General features: G+C 43.4%; 2 non-coding genes and 1 pseudogene across 2 annotated transcripts; all 3 read right to left on the bottom strand.

The window, feature by feature from the left end:
- Positions 1–2,573: 2,573 nt before the first annotated feature.
- LOC142734242 (U2 spliceosomal RNA) lies at positions 2,574–2,773 on the bottom strand. Its single transcript, XR_012880236.1, has one exon. It is a non-coding gene; the product is annotated as a U2 spliceosomal RNA (small nuclear RNA).
- Positions 2,774–9,202: 6,429 nt separating this feature from the next.
- On the bottom strand, positions 9,203–9,390 carry LOC142734244 (U2 spliceosomal RNA). The gene has a single exon (XR_012880237.1). It is a non-coding gene; the product is annotated as a U2 spliceosomal RNA (small nuclear RNA).
- A 6,557-nt stretch (positions 9,391–15,947) lies between these two features.
- LOC142734245 (U2 spliceosomal RNA) lies at positions 15,948–16,157 on the bottom strand (annotated as a pseudogene).
- Between the last annotated feature and the right edge of the window lie 1,969 nt (positions 16,158–18,126).

The following is an 18,126-nucleotide window of genomic DNA, read 5'->3' as shown; positions in this document are numbered from 1 at the left end:
TTTAGCTGGTGTCACTAGGGGCTTATATTGAGGCGTGCTGGACCTTTTAGAGCCAACACTTGATCCCTCTTCCTCAGGTTTTCTTTTCCTCTGCACTTCTAGATCCATGGCTTCTTCCAGACTGTGACCCTTGGCCTCTGTAGAAGATCTCTCCCCCACTTTGGCTTCGGGTTTCACCTGTCTCATGATCTTAGCCTTCTCTAGATCTTCAGAGATTTTTGGACCAAGACCTTTGGCTGCCACAGACGATCTCTCCCCTGCTTTAGCCTCAGGTCTCACAGGATCAGCATTCTCCAATCCATCAGGGCAATCCGACCAGACAGCCGGAGCACCCACGTCAGGTAAGCCTTCTCCTTGCGGAGGTTTCGCCGCTGGCCTCTGCGCTGAAGATGTCCCAGCAGCCCCTGGCTGCCCTCTGACCGCATCTGCATAAGAGCCAGTTTTCTTCAAAGGGCAGTCCCGAAAGGCATGCCCTGGTACACGGCAAATGTTGCAGACCATCACATTTGGACAACTGAAAGTTGCGTGGCCCTTCTGGTAACACTTTTTACAAACTGCCACCTCTTCTGGGCAGTTCTCATACGTATGCCCAAAGTCCATACATTTCCGGCAAAACAAAGGCATGTTAGGATAAAACAGACGTCCTCTGTCTCTGCCAATTAAGAATCCTGAAGGGGGGTGATGGTATCCCCCAATTCCTTCTGAGTCTTCCTTCAGCTTGACAAAAAACTTATATTTTCCTGTCCACAGCTTCTCAGAGTTCAGGACTTTGTGGGAAAAGCGCACTGAGGCGCAATGTCTCTGAAGAAAGAAGCTGATGTCATCCAGGAGCACATGGGGATTACTCATATGAACCACCAGAGGCTTTTCTTCAGTGGTAAACAGAATAACAAAGACTAGACCTTTAAGGTCTTCCTCACCCAACTTCAACCTGATGGTCCTGTACAAGCTTTGACAAGCAGCTTCCGATACCAGGGTAAGGGTATAGCGACCTGGAGCATCTTGGAGAGCTAGGATGTCTTCTCTCTTTATCCCAAGGATCTCCAGCAAAACTCGCCTCACGAAGAAACCCAGCTGGAACTTGTCTCTGGCATCATCTCCAACCTCGATCTTGAAGGAATCCTTTATCTTCAGTTCATCGGATCTTGAAAAACGCATAGTAGCCTCCATCCTCGCTTTGTGGGGATCGCCTTCTCCTCGAATTCTCCTCGCAGGTCCTCTCCTTATAGCAGCATAGGGCTTAAGATGGCGAACCACCGATGCCCTATGGCCAAGAGCTCGACAAGCTTTGGAAAGACCTTTCAGTCAGACACGAGATCTGAGCCAAAAGGCCGAGAAGCGATAACCCGAACGGGCCGCGCGTTGCCCGAGCCTGCCCGATACTGCTGTTCAGCCCTTGCAGCGATTCAGCCTACTTCTAGGCAATTCCATGGGGCCCTGCAGGCTCACACACTCACAGCTACACGGGAGGTGAATAAAGGCCGGAGAGGAAGCCAGACAGGATTTGCTTATTTTGCTTGCACCACAATGCAGTGCTGAAAGAGGAGGAATCTACATAAAAACGCCTTCCTGGCAACGCCCAAATGCCCTGCTGCCATGCAGATAAACACTGGCAGCGGCAGCAAGTGCATGCCCACAGCCACCCCTTGTTCCTTCACACCTTGTATCAGCTGTAATCCAGTCCAGTCCAGTGCTGCCTGCTGAGCAGCACTGACCAACACTGCCTGGGCCCAGGCTTTTATCTCTGAGGCCCCATTATGATGTCAGAAAGCTGGCTCTGGCTCCTCAGGGCTCCACTATGACACGTGCAAAGTTCCGTCTGAACTTTATATAAGACGGTGCGGCTCAGTCAGTCACTCAGTGTTGCCTGAGAGGGCAACACTGCAACAGCCGGCCGCCAGGCTGTCTTTTTTTGCACAGCTAGTTGCCTCCAGGAGGCCACAAGAGGGAGACAAGGGACTGCAAAATGGAAAATAAGCATCCACCAACTTTACAGACAACTTCTCCTTGCTCCTACAACCTCCATCCTTGCACAGTTTGTTATTCTTCTAGGTAACATAGTAACAAATCCAAATTGCTGCTCTCTTTGTAGGCAAGCAAGGCTTTGTTGCAACTGCAGTTCTTACTCCTTCATGAAATGTAGGGACGACAGTACATTCCATCACATCCATCTAGTGTACACAGGTAGGTCCATTGTGGCGGGCGGGCGGCTTTAATGGCTGTTTGCTGTTCCCCTACTCCACTCCACTATTTGACTGTGGTGCTGCATCAATCAGTGGCTGGCTCAGGTGCAGCTCTTTAACTTACCTAAAAGGGAGGGCGGAGAGAAGACAAGGAAGGTGAATGAGCTGTTCCAATGTGAAATGCCGGAAACACAGACACACAGACGACACAAAACAAGAGGTGGCAATGTATTCATTAATTGCATTTAATCAATTAGCTCATTATCACTCATGCATTGTCCAACAGGTGTTGAAATAATGGGATTAAAAGGGGAGATCCCTTCAGAAAGACAGAAACAATGGCAAACACAAAAAACACTTTTGGAATCTGATTTTAGTCAACACATAAGGAAAGGGTGCACCGGTCCTGGAAATACTGCAATACCAGGTCAATGCGTGGAGTGGACAGAGCAAGCTCTATTTCCATCTCCCTGTTCTAAAAATCCATTTAATATATGGTCCCCAGATAGGGGACGTATCAGATATTAAACTGATAAGAACAGATTTTTTTTTTTTTTTTTTTTTTTTTTTTGCTATCCCTCAGATGGGAATTAATACGATCAAAAACCAACCATATTCAATCCAAGACAATTTCCATCAATTGTCCCCATCATCATCTAGACAGCGCTCATTACTCTTTTCTTTTAATATGTACAAGGAAAACAAACAATGTCTTCACATAAAAAATACAGAAAACAATATCATGATGAATAATCAACAATATCTATCCACTTCATCACCTTCCACACCCCCTCCGAATCCATTTCCCCTTTTCTTTTTTTATCCCACAAAAAACAAACATACAATTTTCCCAATACCATTCGCACACTATCTCTAACAGCTAATTCTTTTCTCTTAAACACATATACATTCCGAACATCCCATAGTACTTCTTTTATACATGCAAGCAACAACCACAACACTCTCTCTTTTTCTCCACTACACGCACACAACCCAAACATAAACATTTCAAAAGACAACAAACTCACCCCAGTCAACTCCTTACATAACGGTCCCATTCTCTTTATCACTTCTCTTGCATACTTACAATTCCAGAACAAATGAGTAACACTCTCCCTTCCATTACAGTCAGACCTTGGACACATATCACTCCTGACTAGCCCACGATTCCTCTGGAATTCTCTTACTGGCAAAACTCCATGCAAACTTTGCCACACCAATTCACTCTGCTTGTTAGTCAAACCATCCATTCTTACTTTCTTCCATACTTTCCCCACATCTCTTCCTCTCACCATATTTATACCGCACTCAGTCTCCGCACACTCAATCATCCTATACACCAAACTCTTATTGCGCAACATCCTAACATCCACACCATGCAACTTATATTTCACAAGGAACTTATACATCCACTCATACCACACAGGCACAACAAACGCGACTGGCCTACGTAAATCTCTCGCACACCACTTCATCCGAATCAGGTAAGTCCCAAACAAATATCTACACATAACAGAATATTTTAAATCTGCCCTGACTACTCTTAGAAGAAAGATACACATATTTACCCCAAAGAATACTTCTAAATTAGGAAAACCCAATCCACCATTCCTCACAGATTTAATTACCACCTCCCTCCTCGCTCGCTCCATTTTCGAGCCCCACAAAAAAACAAACAGAATCCTATTTAAGCTCCTCAAAGACATATAATTTGGCGGAAACACTAAAGCAATATACAAGTATATTGGCAAGACAACACTCTTAATAATCAAAATCTTCCCAATAAACGATAAACTTCTCATCCTCCAAAAACATAATTTACTTTCCACTTTCTTCTTCACATCATCCCAACATTCTTTCCCATCTAATTTTTCCGTAAATTTCACTCCCAAGACTTTGATAGGTCCATCCACCACATTTACACCTATATCACCCCTCAATCTACCATTCCCAAAGCTTTTACATTCACTCTTATTCCAATTAACACGGAAAGCAGACGCGCCACAAAAAAACGACACTAGCAATTTCACACGTTTTATAGTACATTCAGAATCACATAGAACACACACATCATCCATATAGCCACTTACCTTCCACTCTCTCCCCCCACTCCCTGGAACCTGAACACCACGTACAACCTTATCCTTCCTTAACAAACACAATAATGGCTCAATCGCACAAATGAAAGCAACCGGTGACAACGGACATCCTTGACGCACACCAGAAGACACAATCACTCTCCTACCCACACAACCATTCAATAACACACGACTATATATCCCACCATACAAACTCCTGATTCTACATACAAACTCAGCTGGAAACCCCATTTTCAGCAACACCTTATACAAAAACTTATGAGACAACCTATCGTAGGCTTTTTCAAAATCCAAACTTAACAAATGCACATCCTTCTTCCTTCCCATACAATCCCACAAGCAATCTCTTAACATACACAAATTCTCATGTATTCTTCTCCCAGGCACCGCACAACATTGCTCATCCCCAACCACACACTCAATCACATCACGCATCCTATTGGCTATCACCTTCGCATAAATCTTGTAATCACAATTAAGTAACGTAATCGGACGCCAATTCTTCAATTCCTTCAGATCTCCCTTTTTCGGAATCAACACAATCACACCCGCACGCATACTTTCAGTAATTGCTTCATTCACCCACATATACTTACACAATTCTATCACATCTTTTCCAATCACATCCCACATTAGCCTATAGAACTCTATAGGGAGTCCATCTTCCCCTGGTGTCTTATTCACAGCCATACTATTTATTACCTTCCATACTTCATCCATAGTCACATCCTTCATAACACCTTCTTTCTCAGCCTCACTCAAATTTTTGTCCATCCCATTCAACACCTCACTCTCCAATGTATCATCCCTCCATTTTTCTGCGTACAATTCTTCATAGAACTTTGCAACTTCCTCACTCACATCATCACCACTCACCTCACTACCATCCAATCCAATTAACACATTCATACTTTGCTTTTTACCAAAAACCTTCTTGAAAAAGAAACGAGTACATTTCTCATCAAACTCCATTCTTTCCAACTTAGCCCTATAGATAATACTTCTACCTCTTTCAGACAAAAACTCATTAATTTCTCTTTTAACAATTATTATATCTTCACTCACCTCCGCACCTCCATCCCTTAACTTATACAACAAACTTAACTGAGCATTCAACCTCACATACTTCTCCCTCTTTATTGCGGCAACTTTATACCCAATAGTCTTAAAAAAGGATCTTGTTTTCATCTTCACCCAATCCCACCACCTACAGATATCAGTAAACTCACTTTTCTTCCTTACCCAACATTCATACCGATTTGCATATTCCCGCCTCACATCCTCACTTTCTAACAGACTCACATTCAGTTTCCATAAACCCCGCCCATACACACCCTTTACATCCAGATCCAAATCACACATTACACACTCATGATCAGAAAATAAAACACCTTTTTGTTTATAATTTACAGGTACAACATTCTGGGACACAAAACAATAATCTAAACGACTGTGAATTTTCCCTCTGTCTGCATGATATGTGTCTAACATCGGATCTACTTTACATAATTTCTGCATATCTCCCAAATTAAAGTCGCTAACAATCTCCAAAAAAGTTTTCCCAGACACATCCACATGACTTTTTGTGATATCACAATTCAAATCCCCCACTACAATTAAGGGCATTCTCCCTGGGATAAATAACTTAATTTTTTCAAATAATAACTTCCTCTCTAATTTATCTGTTGAGGCATAAACATTTATAACACAAAACTTAATATTTCTATATTCAAAAATTGCAGATATACACCTACCCTCCTCTATTACTGTATAGTTAACTAAAGACACTTCCCTCCCCTTTACTAAAATACCCACCCCATCATTTTTATTCAATGTACTACCTGACCATACTGTACTACCATACGCCCATTCATCACTTCCAATACATTCACACAGTCCACACTCCTGTAAACAATATATTGAAGCATTTTCTTGTGCTAAAAATTCCAAAATTGCACTCCTACGAACCTTGCTCTTAAACACTCTAACATTCTGAGAGCAAATAGAAAAAACCATCCTAAAAAGAAGCAAATGCACAAAAACAAAATATCACACTCTGGTGTAAACCCACAAACCTAAGGGGAACATAAAATTTGCATAATTTGCATACTTCCCAGCATTCCAGCAGTAACCACTTTCTTTTCCCTTTGATTAGGAAGCCTAAGACAGACCAAAAAAAATACAGGTGGAGCATTTTCCAACCCCCAGCCCTTTCTTCATTGCTGGAACACCTGCAAACACAAATGAGGCAAGGCAAAGCAGTACATAGACACAAGCACATGTTAAGCACATGTTACAACTTTTAAAGCACATGTTACTCCACTTTTTCACAGCTAAAAAAGGAAACAGGCCTTCATTTTACATGAAGCCAGAAAGTAAGGCCATACAACCAGCACATGGCTATCTATACTGTAGAGCCACCTCCACCAGAGTCCATACTGTTCTCCTCCAGCGCTTGATAGACATTGCTGGTTTTTGTAGTGCTTGTTTCACTCCTCTCACATCTTCTCTTTTTGAAGGCCTTCTTCCCTTCAACCTGCACAAAGTCCTCCTCCTCCTCTGAAACAGCATTCCCTCCACCCTCCCTGGGACACTTTCCACCTCCAGGTTCACCAGATGGAAACACCTCAATATTAACCGGATCAGAGAGGTGAACTGGGCTTATGGTCTCCTCAATTAATTCCTCCAGGTTTCTCATAGGAGGCAACTCTGGAGCAACCAACACTCTCACTCCTGGCCTCTGAACTGGTACACGCAGCTCTTTCTCCAGTCTGGCCACTTCCTTAGCCATTTCAGCATAGGATTTGCGACTTCTTTCTGCTTCCTGCTGCTTTTCCTCCCTCTCTGCTTTTTCTTTATGCACATTAGGGCAGTCTCTATACATGTGAGTTGTCTGTCCACACATATCACACGCTTTGGGACTTGGGCAATTTCCCGCCAAATGACCCTCCTGTTTGCAATTCCTGCAACACTGCTTTTTTGCACAGTCAGCCTTGGTATGCCCAAACATAAAGCAATTTCTACAATACTGGGGCTGACCTGGGTAAGTCAGGAACCCTCTATGCCCAGCCACAGTAAAATTTGCTGGGGGATGTCTGCATCCTCCAATACACCCAGCATCCAGTCTGAACTTGACCCTAAATTTATACTTGCAATTAAAAATTCCCAACACATTTGTCTGTGGTACTCCCGCATGCACATACTCGCAGTACTGGCGCAGAAAGTTCATCAGGACTTCCACCTCAGTGAAGGGGTTATACACATGTACAGTGATTACCTTCTCCTGAAGACCAAACAGCGGTTGGAAACGGATCCCGGTCATTACCTGATCCTCAGCATGTCCCCGCATCCACTCATAAATAGTCAGGCACATACCTTCATCCACAAAGGTTACGTCATACAGACCCTGCCTTGGGAACTCCTGGACACTGAAAATATCCTTCCGGGATGCTCCAGCCCTTGTCTCCACGATATCCCGGATCAAGTACACCACGTTGTTCCTTCTTCCATCGTTTGGATCCACCTGCAGACGAATGGTGTTCCTGATTCCAGCCATCTTCAAATCTGTCGGTTTCCCACAGAAACAAAATGTATCCCTCCTCAAGGAACGCTTCTGGACAAGCCAGAAGCCACGCACCTCTGACTACGTCAGTACTGCACTTGATCGTAGCCAAAAGGCCGAGAAGCGATAACCCGAACGGGCCGCTCGTTGCCCGAGCCTGCCCGATACTGCTGTTCAGCCCTTGCAGCGATTCAGCCTACTTCTAGGCAATTCCATGGGGCCCTGCAGGCTCACACACTCACAGCTACACGGGAGGTGAATAAAGGCCGGAGAGGAAGCCAGACAGGATTTGCTTCTTTTGCTTGCACCACAATGCAGTGCTGAAAGAGGAGGAATCTACATAAAAACGCCTTCCTGGCAACGCCCAAATGCCCTGCTGCCATGCAGATAAACACTGGCAGCGGCAGCAAGTGCATGCCCACAGCCACCCCTTGTTCCTTCACACCTTGTATCAGCTGTAATCCAGTCCAGTCCAGTGCTGCCTGCTGAGCAGCACTGACCAACACTGCCTGGGCCCAGGCTTTTATCTCTGAGGCCCCATTATGATGTCAGAAAGCTGGCTCTGGCTCCTCAGGGCTCCACTATGACACGTGCAAAGTTCCGTCTGAACTTTATATAAGACGGTGCGGCTCAGTCAGTCACTCAGTGTTGCCTGAGAGGGCAACACTGCAACAGCCGGCCGCCAGGCTGTCTTTTTTTGCACAGCTAGTTGCCTTCAGGAGGCCACAAGAGGGAGACAAGGGACTGCAAAATGGAAAATAAGCATCCACCAACTTTACAAACAACTTCTCCTTGCTCCTACAACCTCCATCCTTGCACAGTTTGTTATTCTTCTAGGTAACATAGTAACAAATCCAAATTGCTGCTCTCTTTGTAGGCAAGCAAGGCTTTGTTGCAACTGCAATTCTTACTCCTTCTTGAAATGTAGGGACGACAGTACATTCCATCACATCCATCTAGTGTACACAGGTAGGTCCATTGTGGCGGGCGGGCGGCTTTAATGGCTGTTTGCTGTTCCCCTACTCCACTCCACTATTTGACTGTGGTGCTGCATCAATCAGTGGCTGGCTCAGGTGCAGCTCTTTAACTTACCTAAAAGGGAGGGCGGAGAGAAGACAAGGAAGGTGAATGAGCTGTTCCAATGTGAAATGCCGGAAACACAGACACACAGACGACACAAAACAAGAGGTGGCAATGTATTCATTAATTGCATTTAATCAATTAGCTCATTATCACTCATGCATTGTCCAACAGGTGTTGAAATAATGGGATTAAAAGGGGAGATCCCTTCAGAAAGACAGAAACAATGGCAAACACAAAAAACACTTTTGGAATCTGATTTTAGTCAACACATAAGGAAAGGGTGCACCGGTCCTGGAAATACTGCAATACCAGGTCAATGCGTGGAGTGGACAGAGCAAGCTCTATTTCCATCTCCCTGTTCTAAAAATCCATTTAATATATGGTCCCCAGATAGGGGATGTATCAGATATTAAACTGATAAGAACAGATTTTTTTAAGTTGACTACCCCAACTTTGGGGGTAACCGTTTATTTAAAATTTTTCAGGTTTTACAATAAATTAACATTTTTCAACATTTTTACAGGGATTCAAATTTTTACAACAATGGTTAAAAAATAAATACAAATTGTCAGATTAAAATCATACAATTTATAAAAGGGCACTTGGTGGCATCATATTATAGAATTCCATTCGCTAAAAAACCATTTTCTACTTAAAACAGGAGAGAATTTTTTGTCTAAAAGATAATACTTGTGCATTTCATAAAAACAAATTCCTAAAATATCATTCACAGATAAAATTTCATGTTTGAATAAAAGAATATTCCTGGCCGCCCACAGAGCTGCTTTAACGCAGTAAGTAATCTTCCATGCCATAATTTTCTGAGTCCTTGTTGGGCACTCCAGACATCCGTAAAAAACGCCTTCACTTGTCATTCTCTTTATTCCGGTTATCTTCTTCATCAAGGGGAGGATTTTTGTCCATATAAGTTGTGAAAAATAACATTGCCAAAAGAGATGTAAGACTGTCTCGTCATCGCGGCATCCTCCCCTTGGACACGCAGCCGAGTTGGTCAGTCCCCTTCGATGCTGGAATGCCCGGCATGGAAGACACTCGTGGGCGCAGCTCCAGGCCAGATCCTTCTGTGAATTAAAAATGAATTTAGCATTAACCATGCTCCAGATAATTTTGCATTTGTTTTCATTAAAATTGCTAATGGGGGCTATTAAAACATTTTCTTTTATTTCCTTTAAAACATATTTACTATTTTTTACATCTTCTATTCTTTTGTCTTTTAGGTTAAAAAGGTTCACTATTTTTTCTAAAATCTTATACTGGTCTGGCAGGTTAAAAGCATATGGCGAGCTTAAAACCGTAGAGAACCATCCGTACCTCCTCATAAAATAGCCAGTGTTAAAACGGATAAAATAAGACCAGTAGTGTTCCTTAAAAACAGTATTAAGACACAGTGTAAAAAAATGGATTAAAAGAAATGCTTTTATATTTGGAAAATCTTTACCACCCATTAGCTTTGGTAACATCACTTTTTCTCTCCTGAGCTTCTCCATCCTAGAATTCCATAAAAATGTAAAACATGCCTTGGTAATCTTTTTTAATAAAATATCAGGGGGAGGGAAAACCATACTTAGATATAATAAAATTGGTAAAATCACCATTTTTGTGATTAAAATTTTTCCCTCCATTGTCAGTTTTCTAAGATTCCATAAACAAATTTTCTTATTAACTTTTTGTGCCACCAAGTCCCAACTGATAAAACCATTGTTTGACTCATTGAAGGAGACCCCTAAAATCTGTACAGACTCCGACACAGGGACTGGAATGTCCTGTAAAATCATATTGCCAATATTTAAAATATTACTTTTATTAAAATTGACTTTAAAACCGGAGGAGCAGCAAAATTGGTATATCTGTTGTAATGCTTTTTGCAGTGACGGGGCGTCCCTGCACAGGACCGCGACATCATCCATGTACCCCACTACTTTTGCCTCTAGTCCCCCCCCGCCCGGCAGGGGGACTCCACATATCTGCCTGTCATTCCTCAATCTGCAGAGTAGAGGCTCGATCGCACATATAAAAAGTAGTGGGGACAAGGGACACCCCTGCTTCACTCCGGAGTTTAAAAGGACATCCTGTGTCTTAAAACCCTTTACTAAAATCTTGCTCGTACAATTTTCATAAAAGGCCTTCAGAGACTGTAAAAAGCCTTCTGGTATACCCATCTTTTCTAAAACCTTAAAAAGATAAAAATGTGATACTCTATCAAAGGCTTTCTCGAAATCTATGGATAAAACCGCCAATCTGCCTTTTCTCTCCTTCGTATCACCAATAGCATCTTTTAAAAGGTTTAAATTGTCCCATATGCTCCTCCCAGGTATCCCACAGACTTGGTTGGAGTGGACGATTTTTCCTATAACAGCCTTTAGCCTATTTGCGCAAATCTTGGCCATTATTTTATAGTCTGCGTTTAGTAAGGTGATAGGCCTCCAGTTTTTAATATCTGTTTTGTCCCCCTTTTTATAAAGCAGGGACACCTCACCTTTCTTCCAGGACCCCGGGAGGGCTTTTGTTCTAAAAACTTGAGTAAAAAGGGAATAGAGATCCTCTTTTAAAACTCCATAAAATGTGACATAAAACTCTATGGGTATACCATCAGGGCCAGGGACTTTACCTGTTTTAAAACTCTTGATGGTATCTAAAATCTCCTGTTCCGTAATATCCTGTAATAAAAAATCTTTGGAGACAGGATTTAAAACAGCGTCAACCTCCTTCAATGAGTCGTTCATCAAATCAACATTAACAAGCTTTATATTAAAAAGATCCGCATAAAATCTGTGTACCTTTTTTAAAATATTGTCAGTGTTTGTATCTCCATCAACATTGTCTAACAGGGTATGCTTATCGTTAATTTTCTTAAAAAAGTACCTGGAGCAGGTCTCATTTTCCTCGAGGTGTTTCATTTTTGAACGAAAGACAATTTCCTTACCTCTCTGCTCCAGGCACTGGGAGATCTCCTTCCTAATCTCCATAATCTCCTCCTCCACCTGCATACCCTGTTCTCTGAACTTGTATTGGGTCTGCAGACGGGTATTCAAATTAGCAAAAAAATCCTGTTTTTCTTTTGCTTTTCTCCTTCCGATTTTTATGAAAAAGTCTCTTATTTTTATTTTTATTTTCTCCCACCATGAGACTATGGACATATTTGGATGTCTTACCCGTCTGCAGCCCTTATAAAAGGTAATAAAATCAGATAAAATTTGCGGATCATCTAAAAGGGAAACGTTCATTTTCCAGGCTTTTTTGACAGTATTTTTCCCAATATCATTTTTAACTTTAAAATACAATAATTTATGATCAGATAAAACATTGGGATTAAGATCACATTTAAAAGGCAGTACTTGATAAGAGCAGAATATAAAATCGATCCTGGAGCTACAGTTCACATTGCTCCAGGTGACGCCGGCCTCTGCAGATAAATTGCTGTTACATTTCTTAAAAACATCAGTAAGTTTAAAATCAGTAACTATATCTTTTAATAATGAGGAGGTTTTGTCATAATTCCTGCTTACTGAGTTAGAGAACCGGCGTTCCCCCTTTAAAATACAATTAAAATCACCCGCTAAAACAAGTGGCTCTGAATCGTTTAAAAAAAGGGGTAAAATCTCTAGCATTCTAGCTCTTTCATTCTTGTCCGAGGACCCATAAAAATTTAAAAACTGCCATCTAATACCGTCTATAAAAGCTTTGACCAATAAAATTCTACCTGGTAAAATTTCATTAAAACTGTCAATTAAAACGTTCCCTTTAAATAAAATGGCGACACCTGCGGCTCTGGAATCGTTAGACCCGGACCACACTGAAGGTCCGAGTCTCCAGTCTTCCTTATATTTGTTGTAGTTCGTGCGATGTGGGATACAGCATTCCTGTAGGAAAAAAACGGTGGCGGAAAAAATAGAAAGATAGTCAAACAGGGCAGCTCTTCTCGTCTTAGAATGCACGCTCCTAACATTTAAGGAAATGCCACCTAACTCTGCCATGAGGAAAAGGGAAAAGAGACAGTCTTATGTAATCTTACCCGAGGTGGCCTCAGCAGTCCTCGGCGTTACCAGAGACCTCACTCGAACTCTCATCGCCCTCCGACTTCAAACCGACTGTATAACTTGAGGAGATTGGAGAGGAACTCATGTCAGACAGCTGACCCCCCGCCATACCTGAGGCACTTATCGCAAATGGGTCCCAGATGGACTCCACGGGCAAGGTTTCTGGAGCATATTGTATGGCAGCCTCCTCCCCTACGATAGGGGCAGGAAACGCACTCGCGGCCGTTTCCGGGACTTCTGTCACCTCAGAGGTAGCTATGCTTGTCTCCCCCAACTGGCGAGAAGGGGGGAGACCTTCAGCTGGTGCTTCCGGGGGCGCGTCAACTGGTTTCCCTGCTTTCGCTCTAGCAGGTACTCCCATCGGCACCCCCGCTGCCACCTCTGAGTACGCCCTACGCCTTTTAGTCCTTGCTGCCGCTCCGCCCGGGTCCTCTGCCCCAGGTACAGGCTGACCCAGCACCTCCTGCGGCCCAGGCGGATCAGCTTCATCCGAACTACCCATCTCCTCCGTTTCCTGAGGGGGCTTTTTCGTCCGCTGATCACTGGCTCTTCTCTTAAACCGCCTTTGCTCCTTTGGGTCACCTGTTTGGGGGGGTCTGCTGGAGGTGTCCATGTCATCTGCCTCTTCACCTCTTGGTTCCTCTCCTTGTGCGGGGGCGATCTGGCCTGCTGGCTGCTCTGGACGCCTCGGCCGGACCTCGGGTTGTTCCGATCTGTGGGGACAAGTAGCATATAGATGACCAACTCGGCTGCAAAAACGACACCTTTTCCCCAGAGGGCAAGTTTTGGCCTCGTGCTCAGAGCTGCCACAGTTCCTACAGGTGCTTTCGCAGAACTCTTTGGTGTGACCGTACTTTTGACATTTTCTACAGAATGGAGGCATTCCTGTATAAAAAAGATCTCCTGCCATATCACCTAATTTAAAGCGTGCTGGCGGCAACATTATCCCCCCTGCTGTATTGGCATCTCTATAACAAGTTACTAAAAATCTCCACTTTGACGTCCAAACTCCAACTTCGTTCATTATTTTGCCAATACATTTTACACTTTTGAAATAGGGGGATAAAAAGGACATCACATCTTTTAAATCAGCAAACGGGCAGTACATTTTTATCACAATCATCTTAGTGATGTCCAACACATGTTCGTAAAATTCAATACCGTCCAGTCTCGGATCGTTTTTTACCATGTATGCCGCCAGCAGATCTTGGAACACTCCATTCTGTACAAAAGTTATGTCGTATGTTCTTCTCCTAGGATAGTCTTGTACCGCCAATATCTCCCGCTTCTGAATGTTGAAAATGCCAACAAGCACGGTCTCCACCAAGAACTTCAGGCCGCAGGTCGTCGCCTTCTCTTCTGATACAATTACACGGATTGTATTCTTTATCCGGGCATACGCCGGTATCTCACCAGGACTTTCGTCCATGGTGAGGGGTTTTCAAGGAAAGCTACGCCACCCGTTGGTGACGTAACGTCTACGCAGCTTTCCCCTTTTCGGCCGAAGCCTACACGGGGGTATGTGGATCGCAACTCGTTGCTCAGGACTAAGCCTCTCTCCCAAATAGCAGCACGGGGGTGAAGTCCAGGCGAACCTGGACGATCCCCCGAGGCCGAGAGAGAGGGTACCTGAGCACCTCCTAACCAAGACCAGGCAGCACTGACTACAAGTAATCAGAACTACACTTGATCTCAGCCAGAAGGCCGAGAAGCGATAACCCGAACGGGCCGCGCGTTGCCCGAGCCTGCCCGATACTGCTGTTCAGCCCTTGCAGCGATTCAGCCTACTTCTAGGCAATTCCATGGGGCCCTGCAGGCTCACACACTCACAGCTACACGGGAGGTGAATAAAGGCCGGAGAGGAAGCCAGACAGGATTTGCTTCTTTTGCTTGCACCACAATGCAGTGCTGAAAGAGGAGGAATCTACATAAAAACGCCTTCCTGGCAACGCCCAAATGCCCTGCTGCCATGCAGATAAACACTGGCAGCGGCAGCAAGTGCATGCCCACAGCCACCCCTTGTTCCTTCACACCTTGTATCAGCTGTAATCCAGTCCAGTCCAGTGCTGCCTGCTGAGCAGCACTGACCAACACTGCCTGGGCCCAGGCTTTTATCTCTGAGGCCCCATTATGATGTCAGAAAGCTGGCTCTGGCTCCTCGGGGCTCCACTATGACACGTGCAAAGTTCCGTCTGAACTTTATATAAGACGGTGCGGCTCAGTCAGTCACTCAGTGTTGCCTGAGAGGGCAACACTGCAACAGCCGGCTGCCAGGCTGTCTTTTTTTGCACAGCTAGTTGCCTCCAGGAGGCCACAAGAGGGAGACAAGGGACTGCAAAATGGAAAATAAGCATCCACCAACTTTACAGACAACTTCTCCTTGCTCCTACAACCTCCATCCTTGCACAGTTTGTTATTCTTCTAGGTAACATAGTAACAAATCCAAATTGCTGCTCTCTTTGTAGGCAAGCAAGGCTTTGTTGCAACTGCAATTCTTACTCCTTCTTGAAATGTAGATACGACAGTACATTCCATCACATCCATCTAGTGTACACAGGTAGGTCCATTGTGGCGGGCGGGCGGGCGTGCGGGCGGGCGGCTTTAATGGCTGTTTGCTGTTCCCCTACTCCACTCCACTATTTGACTGTGGTGCTGCATCAATCAGTGGCTGGCTCAGGTGCAGCTCTTTAACTTACCTAAAAGGGAGGGCGGAGAGAAGACAAGGAAGGTGAATGAGCTGTTCCAATGTGAAATGCCGGAAACACAGACACACAGACGACACAAAACAAGAGGTGGCAATGTATTCATTAATTGCATTTAATCAATTAGCTCATTATCACTCATGCATTGTCCAACAGGTGTTGAAATAATGGGATTAAAAGGGGAGATCCCTTCAGAAAGACAGAAACAATGGCAAACACAAAAAACACTTTTGGAATCTGATTTTAGTCAACACATAAGGAAAGGGTGCACCGGTCCTGGAAATACTGCAATACCAGGTCAATGCGTGGAGTGGACAGAGCAAGCTCTATTTCCATCTCCCTGTTCTAAAAATCCATTTAATATATGGTCCCCAGATAGGGGATGTATCAGATATTAAACTGATAAGAACAGATTTTTTTTTTTTTTTTTTTTTAATAACCATTCAGTTAGATACGAAGCGAAAACTTAAGTTTTTCAATCTGAATAATCAAAAAAAACGATATCGCTTATATCAATCATCTCTATGGTTACTCTTTAAATTTGTTCTTTTATTTAATTCCAAAAGAAAGACAATGCATTACAGAAATAACAGATGACAAAACAACATTATTTATAGCGGATTAATGCTTTCCACTTTTTGAATTTCCAAATCCCTTCGGAATCAACATTGCCACCCCCGCGCTGCTTATCCCATAAATATTTGACATATAACCGGGACAAAAATATCTTAACACAATCATTTACAGACACAACCTTTCTTTTAAATACCAAAAGATTCCTCACATCCCACAGACTTTCCATCACACATACCATTATTAACCATAATATTCTATCTTTAGCTCTACTACATGCACCCATCCCAAACATTGCCACCTTCCAATTCACATATGTTACACCTGCCAACTCTTTACACAAACCCCCTACTCTCTTCCATACTTCATAAGAGAAGTCACAATCCCATATTAGATGGCGTATGCTCTCACTAGCCCCACACCCCTCCCTAGGGCACACTTCATGTCTAATGAGATCCCGCTGCTTTTGGACTTGTCTCACAGGCAGTATATTATGTAATGACATCCACACTACATCCCGTTGGCGATTTGACACCCCTACAATATCCAAATTCTTCCATACTGCATCCGCTTCACCTGACCGCAGCCCATCAATATTACATGCAAGCTCATTCGCCCGCATTCTTTTCATCACACCATTCCTATTCTTGAAATCCACCATAGGTACAGATAGTAAATCATACTTCCTCACAAACCATTCAATCTTCATGTACCACACAGGACATTTAAATGCCACAGGCACTCTTGCATCCCTCTTCACCCACCGTCACTACCTTCACATAACTCAACCCCAAGAAAACCTCAATATTTGGGAAATTCATTCCACCATGCTCGCACAATTTATATAGATACTCCCGCTTCAACTTTTCCATCCTGCATCCCCAAAAAAAAGTAAAAACCATTTTCTCTGCTTTTTTTATTTTCCTGGTTGAAAAGGGAAAAATCACTGCACAAAAGAGCAGGATTGGCAAAATAACTGACTTAATGATTAAGGTTTTACCAGAAAACGTCAAACTACGCATACGCCAGAAATTCAACTTTCGCTCAATCCGCATACCACATTCATCCCAACTCTCGTTCCCCTTTAAGTTTTCATTGAATAAAATACCCAAAACCCTAATTGCGCCTTGTTCACACTTTACACCATCCATTCTAACATTACTGTCACCAAAACACTTAAAAATGCTTTTACTCCAGTTCACTCTAAAAGCGGACGCACTACAGAAAAGATCTAACACCAATCTAGCCCTAGTCAAACTAGCTAGAGACTCACTCACAATGACCACATCGTCCATATAAGCTAGAGTTTTCACCACCTTACCTCCACTACCAGGTATCAGCAAGCCCCTCATCACCTTCTCTTTCCTAAACATACACAACAAAACTTCAATTACGCTAATAAAAAGAACGGGGGACATCGGACAACCTTGTCTGACTCCCGATTTAATTCTCACTTTACCACTCAAAAACCCATTCACCAAAAATTCGCTCGTCACTCCTCCATACAAGCATCTTACTGCACTCACAAACTTGCTATGAAAACCCATTTTATTCAACACACCAAACATAAATTCATGTGACACGCGGTCAAACGCCTTCTCAAAGTCCACAACTAGTACCATACACTTTTGCTTTCTGTCCATGCAATCCCCAATCAAATCTTTTAACAGCAACAGGTTGTCAGTCATACGCCTACTTGGTACCGCACACACTTGATCCTCCCCCACTACCTGACCGATCACTTCACGCATTCGATTTGCTAGAATTTTGCTATAGCACTTGTAATCACTATTGAGCAAAGAGATAGGTCTCCAATTACCCAGATTCCTTTTATCACCCTTTTTATGTATTAACACAACAACACCC

The sequence above is a fragment of the Rhinoderma darwinii genome, unplaced genomic scaffold (genome assembly GCF_050947455.1).
Source record: "Rhinoderma darwinii isolate aRhiDar2 unplaced genomic scaffold, aRhiDar2.hap1 Scaffold_968, whole genome shotgun sequence".
In the NCBI taxonomy this organism is placed as follows: Eukaryota; Metazoa; Chordata; class Amphibia; order Anura; family Rhinodermatidae; genus Rhinoderma; species Rhinoderma darwinii.
This window is presented reverse-complemented; position numbering and strand designations above follow the sequence as displayed.